The 17213-nt window shown below is 35.6% G+C and overlaps 2 long non-coding RNA genes across 4 annotated transcripts; both read right to left on the bottom strand.

The window, feature by feature from the left end:
- Positions 1–2879: 2879 nt before the first annotated feature.
- LOC124461753 lies at positions 2880–3118 on the bottom strand. Of its 2 annotated transcripts, none has more exons than XR_006955249.1 (3): positions 3098–3118; positions 2995–3037; positions 2880–2930 (listed from the first exon to the last, which is right to left on the bottom strand). It is a non-coding gene; the product is annotated as an uncharacterized LOC124461753 (long non-coding RNA). The 2 variants fall into 2 exon arrangements; XR_006955248.1 differs by having other exon boundaries at positions 2884–2933.
- Positions 3119–7898: 4780 nt separating this feature from the next.
- Positions 7899–8137, bottom strand: LOC124461749. 2 transcript variants are annotated; one of them, XR_006955245.1, is made up of 3 exons: positions 8117–8137; positions 8014–8056; positions 7899–7949 (listed from the first exon to the last, which is right to left on the bottom strand). It is a non-coding gene; the product is annotated as an uncharacterized LOC124461749 (long non-coding RNA). The 2 variants fall into 2 exon arrangements; XR_006955244.1 differs by having other exon boundaries at positions 7903–7952.
- Between the last annotated feature and the right edge of the window lie 9076 nt (positions 8138–17213).

Raw genomic sequence — 17213 nt, forward strand, 5'->3', positions numbered from 1 at the left:
CACAAACGTCTGAATCAACTCCAAACTTGACATCACAAGAAAAAAACAACAACTACAATATATATTTGAGCACATCCTCCAGTAGAGCACATCCATCGAATAAAGGAATCAAGTTGAAGTAGGTGATGAGAGAGACAGTATACCTTCCAATTAGCTACCATGTTGATATCGTATCGATTTCGTGGCAGTTACTACATATGCACTCCTTTTTTTTCTATTTTTTGTTGTATAGTAAACAACCTGCCACAATTTCCCTCTATTGAAAATGGCAACGGATTGCGGTTCTGTCTGCCACAACTGATAAATAAAAAGAGAAATATGCTGACAGCTCTTATTTACAGAGTGTTGAATGAATCTAAGTAAAACCCCTCACAATTTTGTTTATATCACTTAAAAAAGCTTTTTCAAAAATTTCATTATTTTAGGGACTAAAGAAAGAAGCTGAGTTAAAATTACTTCCATACATTCACTTTTATTGTAAATTATATAGATACTAGCAAACCCGGCGAACTTCGTAACGCCTAACAGTCAAAGAATTTCGTGTTACCTTTTAGCTGAACTAATTTATGCTTTGATGAACATAATATAATAATACAAAACAATAATAATATAGATAGAAATATAAAAGTATTTTATTATAATGATCATAAAAACATACAGAGAGTAAAAATTTAAAAAACAGAAATAATTAAGTTTTCCAAACACATGTCAAAAAAAATCATTGAAAACTATGCTGTTCAGGTTGGGATACACGTCATAAAATCTCAATTTAGCCAGGGCAGCAACCATTCACCTGGATAAAAGCGAAGACACGAAATTTGAACGGCAGAAAAATAGAAAACTCCAGCGTAATATTCAACATCAGGCTCATACTGAAATGCTAGTTGAAGAAATGAATGGGATGTAAATGCTCGAAGTACTTGTTGATGTTGGTCAATCCCTCTACGTCTGTTGGCTACGAATCTGCGCACTTCTCTTCGTTCCAATTGTCTTTGTTGGTTTCGCTCATCTCGTACCTCTTGTAATTGTGATGCACGTAACTGCGCCATTCTTACACGGACATCTGCATTATTTTGTTGCCTTTCTGCATCTGATCTTATTGCTCTTCTATCTTGCATGCCTCTAGATCTGTTTGTTTGACGACTCGAATTAGCCCCCCTGCGTGTTCGTGGCATTGTTGTAATAAATCAAGTTGGAAAACTGATTGGTGTATAACGTGTATTATTTTCTTGATCAATAATTAGCGCAGCGAGTTCGGTCGCACTCGAGTTGTAACAACGACTGAACTCGAGACGCACAATTCTTGTGCGCGCCTTCCACCGAACCACACTCGGCGACAGCGACAGAACGCTGGCGCCCCGCTAAAACGGTTCTTCTTAAACCACAAATGCGCCGCCATAACGATGAATAATATATAAAATTCTCGAGTGTGGTGTTTGTTACCAAACTACTCCGAAACGGCTCGACCGATTCTCACGAAATTTTTTATGCAGATCGTGTAGGACTGAGAATCGGCCAACATATATCGGACAACGGCCTTCCTCTGGACACTGAACTTCCTCCTCACACTTGGCTTTCGGCTCCTTACGTTTGCGTCGTGGAATCGGTGGCCGCTTGCCTTTTTCAAAACAGCAGATCTTTTTCGGTTTAATTTGAATGGGCGGGCACTCTACCCAAGTGACCTGATACTTGCGGGCAGCTTTATCCGACTCCTTGTACAGGCACTCGTCAAAGGTGGGGAATCTTTCTGGGCAGGGATCGGCACAACACTGGTTGCTTCAGAAGGTGATGAAACTGGAATGGTTCTTCCTTTTCTTTCTTTTATTCTTCCATTATCCACTTTGGAACACTTAGGTGAATCCACGAAATCCTTAGATGCCATTCAGCGAGACAGTCCAAAACCTTTGCATCCTGTCAATGCTTAGGGCCGCACCCTTCCTAGAATATTTCGCCACATAGACATGACAAATTTAGAAGAAAAATATTGTCCTGAAGTTAAAAGAAAATTTCAACTGTTTGTTCCGAAAAAAAAACTGGAAAATTTAATTTTTGTATACGGAAATCCCCAAGCGAAGCCGTGTGAACTCGACAGTGTACATCATCTTACTGAAATCTAGAAAGTCTCAACGTTGTATATGGTTTTTCACGGCCTGTTTCGATTGGAAGATTTAAATTATTTTTGTTGAATTTCATCTCTTATCAAGTAGGCCGTGTGTCTAATTTCACTCGTATAAAACACAGGTAGTTGAGATATCCAGCACAGTTAGTCAGTTTTAATCGTGAGCTCGTTATTATTTGGGTATAAAAAATAGATGTTGGCCGATTCTCAGTCCTACACGATCTGCATACAAAATTTCGTGAGAATCGGTCGAGCCGTTTTGGAGTAGTTTGGTAACAAACACCACACTCGAGAATTTGATATATATAGATATGCAGTTAAACCAAATGATATACAAAGGAAAAAATTTCACTCACTTTTGCAATTGTCAAGTGGACCATCATCTAAATGTGCAATATAAAAATCGATTAGAAGCTGTGGTGCATATTTTTTCATATCAGGTTGGGTCACAACTTCCTCGATTTCGCCAAATTGAACAAGAAATACCAATTGTCGATTACGTCGAAAACCACATATAATCCTATCCGCCTTAAGGTTGCGAGTAAATCCATTTTTTTCGACTATTGGACCAAATACTTCAAAATTCTTTTCTACAAAACATAATTATATTGGATTATTTTGTGTACAACAAATTTATTTCAAGATTAAGTAACATTTACCCCATTTACCCTGCGAGCCGTTGAAGAAATCTGAAAAAACAATTTAAAGAATTTGAAGTCTTTTAATTGGACAATTTAGTTACATATATTTTTTTCTTGTGGTGTCATGTTTGGAGTTGATTCAGACGTTTGTGGTGGTTGGGGAACTAAATCTGCTAAAATAAATAAAGGAATAAATACATTTATTTAAGACACCTCAAGGTAAGTTTTACTTACCGGCAGCTTTTCCATTCTGAAGTGTCCCAGTTGGACGTCTTTGCTGAAAGAAGTTAATGTATGAATTTTAAATGTGGCTAAATACTTACATATTTTAGAGTACCTTGGGTTGAGTTGTAATAAAAAAAAAGAAGATCGCAAAACATGTGTTAAATTGCTGAGCGACGCCACGCTGCACATAGGTAGATTTTGAAAAATAAGGCGGCCAAAAGTCAACAAAAAAAATCATTTTAAGAACAAACTATTGATGCACATTGTTAGGAGATACTTCAGAGAAACTAACCTCATCATTCCCACCTTTCAATAGTGCCCGCGCCGAATTACAGGTAGTCAAACTTCGATTATCATTCACAGTGTTCATATTTAATTCTCGCCGTTTTCAGTGATACATTTTTCCAAAGTCAATATTTATTTTTGCAAAGTTACTATCAAAGTAATTGTGATGGATATCAATAGTCCAGATAAGTACCTTTATGTGTTATGTAGTACTCACCAATTTTAAGAATGTTTTGCATACATTAGCATTGTTATAAAAGACCAAATTTTTTGAGACAGATTTTTCTAAAAATAAAAATTTCAAAGGAGCTTATAACTACTTTCCCTTTCCGTCCCTGTAATATTTCTTCATTTAATAATTTATACACAGTTTCAATAATTATATGAAGTTATAGTTGGCCACCTATAGCCACCTATTCACGAAATATACTTATTCAAAGTTATTGCGCGGCGATAAAAAAAAAAAAAATTCGAGACCCGGTGCACTGTGGTTGTGGCCATAGCCTAAAAATCAAAATATCAATCACACAATATTTTGCCAAAATGTACACAAATTGTATAACAACCTTGATGGCAAACCGGATTTTTCTGGAAATCTAACGGGACTTGCGCAAAATTCCATTGAAAACATGAACACGTGTTCATGTTTGAAGCCGGACTACGCTTTGCTTGCTTTTCGCCACAACAAAAACGCTTTTCAAAGGGATAGAACGTGTGACAGAGTACTCCAGAAAAATATTATTTATAATGAATTTTGAAGTTGAAGGTATTTCTTTAATTTATTCTTATTTGAAGATTAAATTGACAAATTAAATATTTTTTGTGTATTTTTGAATAACCTAACCTTTTTTGTGTATTTTGTGAATGTCTTTTTTCATGTTTACTTAATGTTTTAGTTGTGTTACACCCGGCTCCCCTCATTGTGAGTGGTATAACTGTGTTTGTCAATGTTTTAAGGTAATAAAAATGAAAATGGTAGCTGCTGCTAGTTTTTTGCATTCGTTTTCGTCATTTGTGTTTGTTTATTATTTTTTGTTTTGTATATTTTTTTTATAATTTTTATTTCGACATTTCGCTTTTGGTATAGGTGCGTCTTCTAATTGCGTAGGTTTATCTAGTGCCTCTGGTGTGAGAGAAGTGACGAGAAGGTATTTATTTGACCTGATGCAAGGCCAAAATATACGAACCATGGAAGAAAAACTAGATTTTTTGAAAAGTTACCTCCTCGAGTCTTCCAAAGTTTCTGAAACTATCAAAAAATCTTTGAAACATAAATTTTCACATTTCAAATCACAAGTCAAACAAAGATGGTCTGGAGCAGGAAATACTATGGAAGTATTCTTGAAAAAAAATTATTTGTGGTTAGAAGGGACCTTTGAAATACTAATTGATTCGTCAAATCGTCAAGGACGTCCTTGTAAACAGTTTTCTGAATCGAGTGATCGAAGCGAGAGAAGAAAGACTGAGGTAACACGAAGTTTGGTAAATCCTGAGGTGATAGTCCATGCTGCAATTATCCCTGTTATGATCTATTATTGAAAGCTAAACAAGAATGCTATCCACCTAAAATGGCTATGAAAATTACAGCTACTAGCGCGGAAACGGACCTTCAAAGACCATAATAAGATTGTTTGGCAAAATCCCACACCTTCTTCGCCACGCTTTTGTAAGCCGATTCGGTTCAGGTTCGTGAAAGAAACCACTGATGTAACCAAGGATGAAATAAAATTTGTGGAGAATGCTTGCAAAGCTCTTGCGTCGACCGAAGTGTCTATAGGTCAGATTGCTTTTAAATTTAATCATATTATGAAGATGACCATGGTTGATAGAAAAGTGTGTAACGCGGCAACTAACACAACCTCAACAAGTCGGTGTTACATATGTGGTGCCACATCAAAGAACTTCAATGATTTAAGTAACAAAAATGTTGTATGTCCTGAAGCATTAGAATTTGGAATTTCCATATTACACGCCAGGATAAGACTTGTATAGTAAACAACCTGCCACAATTTCCCTCTATTGAAAATGGCAACGGATTGCGGTTCTGTCTGCCACAACTGATAAATAAAAAGAGAAATATGCTGACAGCTCTTATTTACAGAGTGTTGAATGAATCTAAGTAAAACCCCTCACAATTTTGTTTATATCACTTAAAAAAGCTTTTTCAAAAATTTCATTATTTTAGGGACTAAAGAAAGAAGCTGAGTTAAAATTACTTCCATACATTCACTTTTATTGTAAATTATATAGATACTAGCAAACCCGGCGAACTTCGTAACGCCTAACAGTCAAAGAATTTCGTGTTACCTTTTAGCTGAACTAATTTATGCTTTGATGAACATAATATAATAATACAAAACAATAATAATATAGATAGAAATATAAAAGTATTTTATTATAATGATCATAAAAACATACAGAGAGTAAAAATTTAAAAAACAGAAATAATTAAGTTTTCCAAACACATGTCAAAAAAAATCATTGAAAACTATGCTGTTCAGGTTGGGATACACGTCATAAAATCTCAATTTAGCCAGGGCAGCAACCATTCACCTGGATAAAAGCGAAGACACGAAATTTGAACGGCAGAAAAATAGGAAACTCCAGCGTAATATTCAACATCAGGCTCATACTGAAATGCTAGTCGAAGAAATGAATGGGATGTAAATGCTCGAAGTACTTGTTGATGTTGGTCAATCCCTCTACGTCTGTTGGCTACGAATCTGCGCGCTTCTCTTCGTTCCAATTGTCTTTGTTGGTTTCGCTCATCTCGTACCTCTTGTAATTGTGATGCACGTAACTGCGCCATTCTTACACGGACATCTGCATTATTTTGTTGCCTTTCTGCATTGCTCTTCTATCTTGCATGCCTCTAGATCTGTTTGTTTGACGACTCAAATTAGCCCCCCTGCGTGTTCGTGGCATTGTTGTAATAAATCAAGTTGGAAAACTGATTGGTGTATAACGTGTATTATTTTCTTGATCAATAATTAGCGCAGCGAGTTCGGTCGCACTCGAGTTGTAACAACGACTGAACTCGAGACGCACAATTCTTGTGCGCGCCTTCCACCGAACCACACTCGGCGACAGCGACAGAACGCTGGCGCCCCGCTAAAACGGTTCTTCTTAACCACAAATGCGCCGCCATAACGATGAATAATATATAAAATTCTCGAGTGTGGTGTTTGTTACCAAACTACTCCGAAACGGCTCGACCGATTCTCACGAAATTTTTTATGCAGATCGTGTAGGACTGAGAATCGGCCAACATATATCGGACAACGGCCTTCCTCTGGACACTGAACTTCCTCCTCACACTTGGCTTTCGGCTCCTTACGTTTGCGTCGTGGAATCGGTGGCCGCTTGCCTTTTTCAAAACAGCAGATCTTTTTCGGTTTAATTTGAATGGGCGGGCACTCTACCCAAGTGACCTGATACTTGCGGGCAGCTTTATCCGACTCCTTGTACAGGCACTCGTCAAAGGTGGGGAATCTTTCTGGGCAGGGATCGGCACAACACTGGTTGCTTCAGAAGGTGATGAAACTGGAATGGTTCTTCCTTTTCTTTCTTCCATTCTTCCATTATCCACTTTGGAACACTTAGGTGAATCCACGAAATCCTTAGATGCCATTCAGCGAGACAGTCCAAAACCTTTGCATCCTGTCAATGCTTAGGGCCGCACCCTTCCTAGAATATTTCGCCACATAGACATGACAAATTTAGAAGAAAAATATTGTCCTGAAGTTAAAAGAAAATTTCAACTGTTTGTTCCGAAAAAAAAACTGGAAAATTTAATTTTTGTATACGGAAATCCCCAAGCGAAGCCGTGTGAACTCGACAGTGTACATCATCTTACTGAAATCTAGAAAGTCTCAACGTTGTATATGGTTTTTCACGGCCTGTTTCGATTGGAAGATTTAAATTATTTTTGTTGAATTTCATCTCTTATCAAGTAGGCCGTGTGTCTAATTTCACTCGTATAAAACACAGGTAGTTGAGATATCCAGCACAGTTAGTCAGTTTTAATCGTGAGCTCGTTATTATTTGGGTATAAAAAATAGATGTTGGCCGATTCTCAGTCCTACACGATCTGCATACAAAATTTCGTGAGAATCGGTCGAGCCGTTTTGGAGTAGTTTGGTAACAAACACCACACTCGAGAATTTTATATATATAGATATGCAGTTAAACCAAATGATATACAAAGGAAAAAATTTCACTCACTTTTGCAATTGTCAAGTGGACCATCATCTAAATTTGCAATATAAAAATCGATTAGAAGCTGTGGTGCATATTTTTTCATATCAGGTTGGGTCACAACTTCCTCGATTTCGCCAAATTGAACAAGAAATACCAATTGTCGATTACGTCGAAAACCACATATAATCCTATCCGCCTTAAGGTTGCGAGTAAATCCATTTTTTTCGACTATTGGACCAAATACTTCAAAATTCTTTTCTACAAAACATAATTATATTGGATTATTTTGTGTACAACAAATTTATTTCAAGATTAAGTAACATTTACCCCATTTACCCTGCGAGCCGTTGAAGAAATCTGAAAAAACAATTTAAAGAATTTGAAGTCTTTTAATTGGACAATTTAGTTACATATATTTTTTTCTTGTGGTGTCATGTTTGGAGTTGATTCAGACGTTTGTGGTGGTTGGGGAACTAAATCTGCTAAAATAAATAAAGGAATAAATACATTTATTTAAGACACCTCAAGGTAAGTTTTACTTACCGGCAGCTTTTCCATTCTGAAGTGTCCCAGTTGGACGTCTTTGCTGAAAGAAGTTAATGTATGAATTTTAAATGTGGCTAAATACTTACATATTTTAGAGTACCTTGGGTTGAGTTGTAATAAAAAAAAAGAAGAAATCGCAAAACATGTGTTAAATTGCTGAGCGACGCCACGCTGCACATAGGTAGATTTTGAAAAATAAGGCGGCCAAAGTCAACAAAAAAAATCATTTTAAGAACAAACTATTGATGCACATTGTTAGGAGATACTTCAGAGAAACTAATTTCATCATTCCCACCTTTCAAAATAGCGCCCGCGCCGAATTACAGGTAGTCAAACTTCGATTATCATTCACAGTGTTTTCAGTGATACATTTTTCCAAAGTCAATATTTATTTTTGCAAAGTTACTATCAAAGTAATTGTGATGGATATCAATAGTCCAGATAAGTACCTTTATGTGTTATGTAGTACTCACCAATTTTAAGAATGTTTTGCATACATTAGCAATGTTATAAAAGACCAAATTTTTTGAGACAGATTTTTCTAAAAATAAATAAATTTCAAAGGAGCTTATAACTACTTTCCCTTTCCGTCCCTGTAATATTTCTTCATTTAATAATTTATACATAGTTTCAATAATTATATGAAGTTATAGTTGGCCACACATAGCCACCTATTCACGAAATATACTTATTCGAAGTTTTTGCGCGGCGATAAAAAAAAAAATTCGAGACCCGGTGCACTGTGGTTGTGGCCATAGCCTAAAAATCAAAATATCAATCACACAATATTTTGCCAAATTGTACACAAATTGTATAACAACCTTGATGGCAAACCGGATTTTTCTGGAAATCTAACTTAATCGGACTAAATCTAATCGGACTTGCGCAAAATTCCATTGAAAACATGAACACGTGTTCATGTTTGAAGCCGGACTACGCTTTGCTTGCTTTTCGCCACAACAAAAACGCTTTTCAAAGGATAGAACGTGTGACAGAGTACTCCAGGAAAATATTATTTATAATGAATTTTGAAGTTGAAGGTATTTACTTTAATTTATTCTTATTTGAAGATTAAATTGACCAATTAAATATTTTTTGTGTATTTTTGAATAACCTAACCTTTTTTGTGTATTTTGTGAATGTCTTTTTTCATGTTTACATAATGTTTTAGTTGTGTTACCTCCGGCTCCCCTCATTGTGAGTGGTATAACTGTGTTTGTCAATGTTTTAAGGTAATAAAAATGAAAATGGTAGCTGCTGCTAGTTTTTTGCATTCGTTTTCGTCATTTGTGTTTGTTTATTATTTTTTGTTTTGTATAATATTTTTTTTATAATTTTTATTTCGACATTTCATTTTTGGTATAGGTGCGTCTTCTAATTGCGTAGGTTTATCTAGTGCCTCTGGTGTGAGAGAAGTGACGAGAAGGTATTTATTTGACCTGATGCAAGGCCAAAATATACGAACCATGGAAGAAAAACTAGATTTTTTGAAAAGTTACCTCCTCGAGTCTTCCAAAGTTTCTGAACTATCAAAAAATCTTTGAAACATAAATTTTCACATTTCAAATCACAAGTCAAACAAAGATGGTCTGGAGCAGGAAATACTATGGAAGTATTCTTGATAAAAAATTATTTGTGGTTAGAAGGGACATTTGAAATACCAATTGATTCGTCAAATCGTCAAGGACGTCCTTGTAAACAGTTTTCTGAAACGAGTGATCGAAGCGAGAGAAGAAAGACTGAGGTAATACGAAGTTTGGTAAATCCTGAGGTGATAGTCCATGCTGCACAAGTGGTTTGCAAAATGATGGGAAAAGAAATGCATCTAAAATCCTTAAGGACATAACGAACTCACCAACACGGGCTGGCAAATATAGAAAGTCATACTCCAAGAGTAATGAAACCATTCCTCCTTTCCTTTGAAGCTCTCAAAATGTTTGTTGAGGCTGATCTGACAAGGCGACAATACGAAATAATAAGAGCAACAAACAAAGGCCATTATCCCTGTTATGATCTATTATTGAAAGCTAAACAAGAATGCTATCCACCTAAAATGGCTATGAAAATTACAGCTACTAGCGCGGAAACGGACCTTCAAAGACCATAATAAGATTGTTTGGCAAATCCTTCTTCGCCACGCTTTTGTAAGCCGATTCGGTACAGGTTCGTGAAAGAAACCACTGATGTAACCAAGGATGAAATAAAATTTGTGGAGAATGCTTGCAAAGCTCTTGCGTCGACCGAAGTGTCTATAGGTCAGATTGCTTTTAAATTTAATCATATTATGAAGATGACCATGGTTGATAGAAAAGTGTGTAACGCGGCAACTAACACAACCTCAACAAGTCGGTGTTACATATGTGGTGCCACATCAAAGAACTTCAATGATTTAAGTAACAAAAATGTTGTATGTCCTGAAGCATTAGAATTTGGAATTTCCATATTACACGCCAGGATAAGACTCTTTGAAAGCATTTTACACCTGGCATATAAATTGCCAATAAAAAAATATAGAGCGAGAAAGACAACTGAAGAAAAAACATTAGAAGAACAGACAAAAAAATAATACAAGAACGATTTCGATTAGAAACTGGACTATTGGTAGACATGCCCAAAGCCAACTTTGGCAACACATGCTAGTAGGCGGTTTTTCGAAAACATTTATTTGGCATCTGTCATTACAGGAATAAACCATGAACTTATATATAGATTTAAAGTTATTTTAGAAGCCATTTCCAGTGGCTTCAAAATTGATACTGCCAAATACGATGCATATGCCTTAGAAACTGCAAATCTATATATAAAGTTATATGATTGGCATCCTATGACCCCCACTATGCATAAAATTCTATTACATGGAGCTAGCATAATTGAAAATGCATTGTTGCCAATTGGACAACTATCCGAAGAATGTGGAGTGCCTTGAGTAAAACTTGCAGCTCAAAAGAAAAAAAAAAAAGTAAAAAAAGAAAGGAAGGCAGCATTTAAAAGACCCGCGAATGCACTGCTTGATTGCAAAAAGAAAGTTCACCACAGTGGTACATTTCTTTTTCCCATTATGCCAATAGCGGATAATGTCACTTTGACAATTGACTTCGGGTCTAAACGAAGATCAAATCTAGGCATAGAGCATAGGCGAACTATCTTGATAAATTCTTTTAAAATTGGCAACCGAGCGGAACAGACCTTTGCAGGAAGTGAGAAAAAAATTATTATTTCATTTTTTTTGTGGTTAAAATAACCCAAGTAAATTTTAAATCCGAATAAATACAAGCCATCCTTCATGGGCTTGAATCGGAAATAAAAAGAAACCATTGATGTTGGTGTTCTCTATTTCAAGATATACTTCTTGAGTAGTAATTTTCTTTGAATCATTAAAATTTGGTAATTTTTGCAAATAAAATTTTGCACGCAGATTTTCAAAGTCTCGGTATGTTCGTTCATGATGGAAAAGAAAAAGGAAATTAAAATGTATTGCTTTGATTAAGCAGAAGGTAATTATACAGCTCTAAAGAAAAGAAAAAAAAACGCATTAACGACATTCACATTTTATCATGTATTGTATATAATTTTTTTTGTTAGACAAACGTAAAGCCCAAATTTTGGTGTCAATGGTTTCCAAAGCCAGAAGCCAAGACATTTATGTTGGATAGTGCAAGCAGCGAAGAAGTTATTCACCAAAGAGACGAAGCAATTACATTAGCGACCATCTGATCAGTCAATTTCGATACAACACCGGCAAGCGGTGAAAAGTGAAAACAGCGAAAACACGCAGCCCGAGTAAAAATTGTATCCAGTTAAAAGTGAAAATCAAGTAAAAAAGGGTTTAGCCAGAAAGCCATAGTGAAAACGAAAATTTTTAACTTCTTCTTTGTTAAACCTATGTAAATACTAGAATGAAAGCTAAAAGTGGTACAAGTAAATTGGTAATAAGAGAAAAAAAAAAATGCAAAAGAGTAAGCAAGTGAAAAAAGATAAAAAAGAAACGCAAAGCAACATTCGAGCCACATGTGCAAAACCAAAATTGTTAATCGCGAGTAACATACACTAAAAAGAAAAAAAAAGAGCAAAAACAAAAAAAAAAAAAATGAAATCTAATGCAAAATTGAAAGGTCAAAAAAAATCTATAACAGAGGAAGAAGAAAGTGAAAATATAAAAGAAAAAAAATTTAAAAAAAAAACAAGCATGAGCAATTCCTTTACTTGGTAACGAAACAAAAAATGTGAACATAATTAATAAAAAAAATTAAATTAAATCTATAGCCTCTACAGCAATTCCTCGAAGGCCTTCGTCGGACGCTACAAGGGTGAGTTTTTTCACTACATTTTTTTGTTACCAAAATATAAAGCGAAGTCGGAGACGTTAAGCAAGAGTCTTCAATGCAAAGACAAAAGCGAAAACAATTGTCGTTGCTTATCTCCACTCCGTTTGCCCCTCTATATATTTTTATATACTTCTAATGTGTTTCAAATAAAATCATGCGTAAAGAAAAGAAAAAAAGAAATAACTGAAAAGTGAAAAGTATCAAAAGAAAAAGGCAAGAGTGAATAAATGCATAATTGTTTTATTGAAACATTTTGTATGTGAAGAGTTGAAAAAAAATTGAACGGTTAATTTTTATACGCTGCATATGTAAGCGTTGCGTTTTGCTTTTGCACAGTGGGTCGAAGTTTAAAAAAAAAAAAGAGAAGTTAATGTTCATGAAATTTGCCGAGTATTTAGAATATTTTTTTTTGATATTGATTTAATTATCTTTGAATATAAATCGATATGCGTTAAAGTTTCGAGCTATATATTTTTTTTAGTAATTACAAATTAATTTTGATCATTTATGAAATTGTAAATTTTCTTATATATATATTATGGAATGTTTTGGTTTTTTTAATGTGAGTTAACTTTGTTCTCAGAATACTACGATGAAACATTAGATTCTAAGAAATGAATGATTGTGAGAATACATTAATTTAAGTGAATAATAATGATTTTTATAATGAGGTAATTTTCTGAACTTTCTTTTTGGCAATCTAATGTGAATAAGGATGTTTTTTCTGGGATTTTCCCCTAGCGCTGAAAGGAAAATCATGGTAGGGTGGGTAGAACCGCGGCTGTAAATACACCTATACAGCCAACACTAGGACTATTTTCTTCTATTCTTTTCTCTCTATTCTATTTTGAGTTTCAGCACAGGGACTTTATTTAAAGTTGCTGACGTGTGAGTGGGTGAAAGAACCACCCCAGCCGATTGTCTTGCTAGCCGCATTAAGAGTCCCGCAGATGAATCGTGTTAACACCAAGATAGGCCTCACACAATAGTTGCCACATAGTTGCCGATTGCAATGGTTGGTAAGCCTTTGTGGTGTCGTGGTTATAGATATTTAGTTCTTCTTTTCGTTCTTCTTTTCGTTTTTCGACTTTGCTGGTGTGCGCAATGGTGGCGAAATTTCGGTTCTTCGCGACTTCGTGGCGCCGACTGACCGACTGTTCGAGAACGAGTTCTTAGAAAAGCTTCCGCGCACTACTGGAATTTTCACAGCTGTACAACTTTTATTTGGATGTTTTGTACCAACTTTTACAAAATCAATCGCAACTTTATTGTTTTTTAAATTCTAGCACAACCACATTTACATTTTTCTAAGAACTTTCTCAACATTACACATGCACTAACACGCACAAAACCGGCGAGCCCCCAAATGTGAGGTTAACATATTTGCAATAGTTTATTGCACGTAATATTAACTGAAATATTTAAATTGAGGTGTAGTACATATATTTCTTTGAGAATAATAATTAATTTCACAACTGCCGAACGCTCTCGTAACCTGTTTATATCTTGCCCGTTCTCGACGACAACTGCCCTTCGACTCCCGACTCTCTCTCTTAGATGCCCCTCACTCTCAGCTGCTACACGCCTCATCAAAATTGGGGTAATCTGAGATCAGTGTGCCCATGTCGTCTTTACATACATATATCTTTTGATTGATATATGACTCCTTAACTGAACCTCAAATTTTGAATTTAAAAGTCTTTACATTTCCCTCTTGATACGCCTCTTTGCTATACTTTGCTATCTTTTCAAATAAACAATAGTGCTTAAGTATATAAAATTAAATATCCGGTTTTCCCAATAAGGAAAAAAAAAGATATGTTTTGTGAGTTAAAAGCAACGTACTTTATTATTTGAATGAAAACTTAGAACTGAGTTCCAAAAATGTCATATAGTTATATTTATAAGCTAAAATTGTGAGCCTTTTAGTGGCGTGATTGATATTGATGTAATTTGATTGGCCCGAATTTAATTGCTGAGTTAGCGTTCTCACACTTTTGGTTGTTAGGGGGACAATTATTATTTCAAGAGTTTAATTGTTTATGTTAATTTATGGGTTATGGGTTATGTTCACACGCATTGATTTTGAGGGGGACAAATGTTTACAAAACGGATGTTTACTTAAACGTTATGAATTTTAGAGGGTGAAATATTTATATGTTATTGGGTATTGGAGTTGGATATATGACTCCCCCATCCTAAAAAAATAGCCTGTCCTCAGGCGGATACATTGGGATATAGCGAGGATTTTATTATTTCTTGAAGAATGTTTGAAATGAGAAATATCTCGTTTGAATTTGGTGTAAGCCAGGTGGATGTTTTTGTATTCATTAGTTTTTCCGAATAACATGATTTAAGTGATTATGTTTAAAAGTTTTGGGTTGAAAATTCCTAGTCTAGTGAGCTGCATGCCCATTTCTATGTCTTCAATGTATTCTGTGAAGTGCTCCAAATTAAAGATTAGAACTTCTAATTTTACTGAGTTTTCTCTTTCTTCCTTGAGGTTGTTTAGTACTTCCAAACCATTATTAATAGTGTCTATTACGTAATTTAGTTCGTTTAGTTGTACGCTATTGCTTTCAAGATTATTTATTTTTTCTTCTAATTCGTCTTTATCATCCTGATCAAGAGTACCAAAAAGATATTTGTATATAGAACAAATTTCGTTAATTAGTCATCGTTTGTTACGTTTTCCAATTTGTATTCCATTAATTTCCCTACTTAGTTTTCCTGTTAGGTATTGAATATGGATTATGTGTTTAAATTCCTGTGCATGTTGCATTAAATTGTTATAGGTAATAGACTAATAGACATAGTGTTAAATTTACGTAAAAATAATGATATTCAAAGTTTGTCAGTAAGTTTATGGTTCCTGTTTTAAATATTAATTAACCGTTCGGTGCTTTTACTGGGTTTATGTCAATGGATTGGCTGCATGTTGATTTTAATGTTAAGAATAGCATGATGCACAAAAAAGTCATCTTGAGTTGTTGATCTGTAATTAATCAATTGTCATATTTGCTTTTATTAACTTTCTTTTTCTTTTTGAATTTTGATTTGTAGTTTCCTCTATTTCTTTCTTCAAAATGTTTCTCATCTAACTGATTTATTTTTCCTGTCTTTTTGAATGGATTTGTTCTTTTTGACTTTACTAATGGTGCTTGTTTAAATCTAGGATCGATTTCGAAATCGTGTCTATCTTCAAGTTTGTTTCAAATTTTTGACACGCCCCTTTACGCCCCCAGAATTTACATCAAACTGTTTTTCTTTAAAAGTATAACAGCTAGAGACATCAAATTTGGTATATATACTCGCTAAGTTGGTGCGCAGATATTCAGTGTTCAAAATTTTTGCCTCGCCCCTTTCCGCCCCTAGAACTTACATAAAACAGATTTACCTGAAAACTACAGAAGCTAAGATATGAAATTTGGTATAATTAGTCGTTTAGTTAGCGCGCAGAAAGTAAAAGTTCAAAATTTTTGCCACGCCATCTTCCGCCCTTTACAAAAATTAATCTTCCTTAATACTATACATCTAGAGACATGAAATTCGGTACAAATAACCGTTTAGTAAGCGCACAGACATTAGTTGTACAAAATGTTTGACACGCCTCTTTACGCCCTTAGAATTCAAACAACACTAATTTTCTAAAAAACTACATATAACACTCAAGCCAATCTAAATACATTTGGGCACACTGATACTTGCTAAACAGTACACAAGTTGCCGCTATCAATTCATGTACCAATTTCTCAATAAACAAAAAATAAAACAAATTAACAACGGTTAAAGTAGGTTGTAACGATCCTTTTTTGTCCTTCGGGATATTTACAAATATCTCTTGGGCTAGGTTCGGCACAACAAATTTATTTTGTGCCCCGGTGAAATTAAAACACGTTTGATTTCAGTTGTTAATGCTTAATTGTATGTTTATTCAAATCGTTGGTGGGCTTGGTTGGATATGACGGTTTCTCGATGGTAGTTCTGGGCTTGGACAGCGTTGGTGAGTCACTTCGAATCCCTCGTCGACCCTTCTTGTCTTCCTCTTGCTCCTATAGCCGTTGCTGGTTACTGTCTCGATCTGTGTAGTGTGCTCGATTTGCGCTACACACCTCTGCACCCTTTTCGCTGAGTTCGTTGAGAATGCTTTTGCTTTACGGCTTTGGGATGAATCCCGTAGCTGTTATCACGAAGCAGGATGTTCCTCAGAAATTGGTACTCGTCAGGATATATAGATCCTGGAATTTCGGCAGTAGGATATATCCTCGTGCCTACCACTGACCTTGGGTACTCCTGGAGATTGCTTGGCTTCTCTCAAATTTACTCTAGCTTGGGTACGGTGTTTGTTATCCTTATTTAAGGACTTGTTGCTATCAATTGAAACTGTACAGGTTACTCGTAAGGCCTGTATAGTTCTTAGTTTTTCTGCTGCTCCTTGTGTTTCCTTGATAAGTTTCTTAAGGTTACTCGTAAGGCCTTAATTACTTGTTGCTTGATCACGTCTTGATGACTTGATGATTCTGCTTAATGGGCGTTGCCTTTATATAGGCAATTCCCACGGCCTCAGGAATATCTTGGTGTAATACCGCTATACAGCTGGTACATTTCCATCGGCCCTCTGCTTTCACCCACGCATCCGCTTGTTGCTATGCGTGGTGAAAGTCCCGTAAATCCTTTGCGCATATGTCCACTTTCTTTGTGGCTGAGCGCCCATTTATTCCCTTGTCCTTGTCTAGCTCCCTTGTATCTACGTGCTTCCATCACTTTTACGCATTGGCGTCGCCTTTCTATTGGCCGCCCTTCGTATCCCGTTGACTCTCTCTGCTTTCTCTGCCAGCGCTGCCGTCGCCCGTCGCTCCCTTTGATCCACTC

Source organism: Drosophila willistoni, unplaced genomic scaffold (genome assembly GCF_018902025.1).
Source record: "Drosophila willistoni isolate 14030-0811.24 unplaced genomic scaffold, UCI_dwil_1.1 Seg62.1, whole genome shotgun sequence".
NCBI lineage: Eukaryota > Metazoa > Arthropoda > Insecta > Diptera > Drosophilidae > Drosophila > Drosophila willistoni.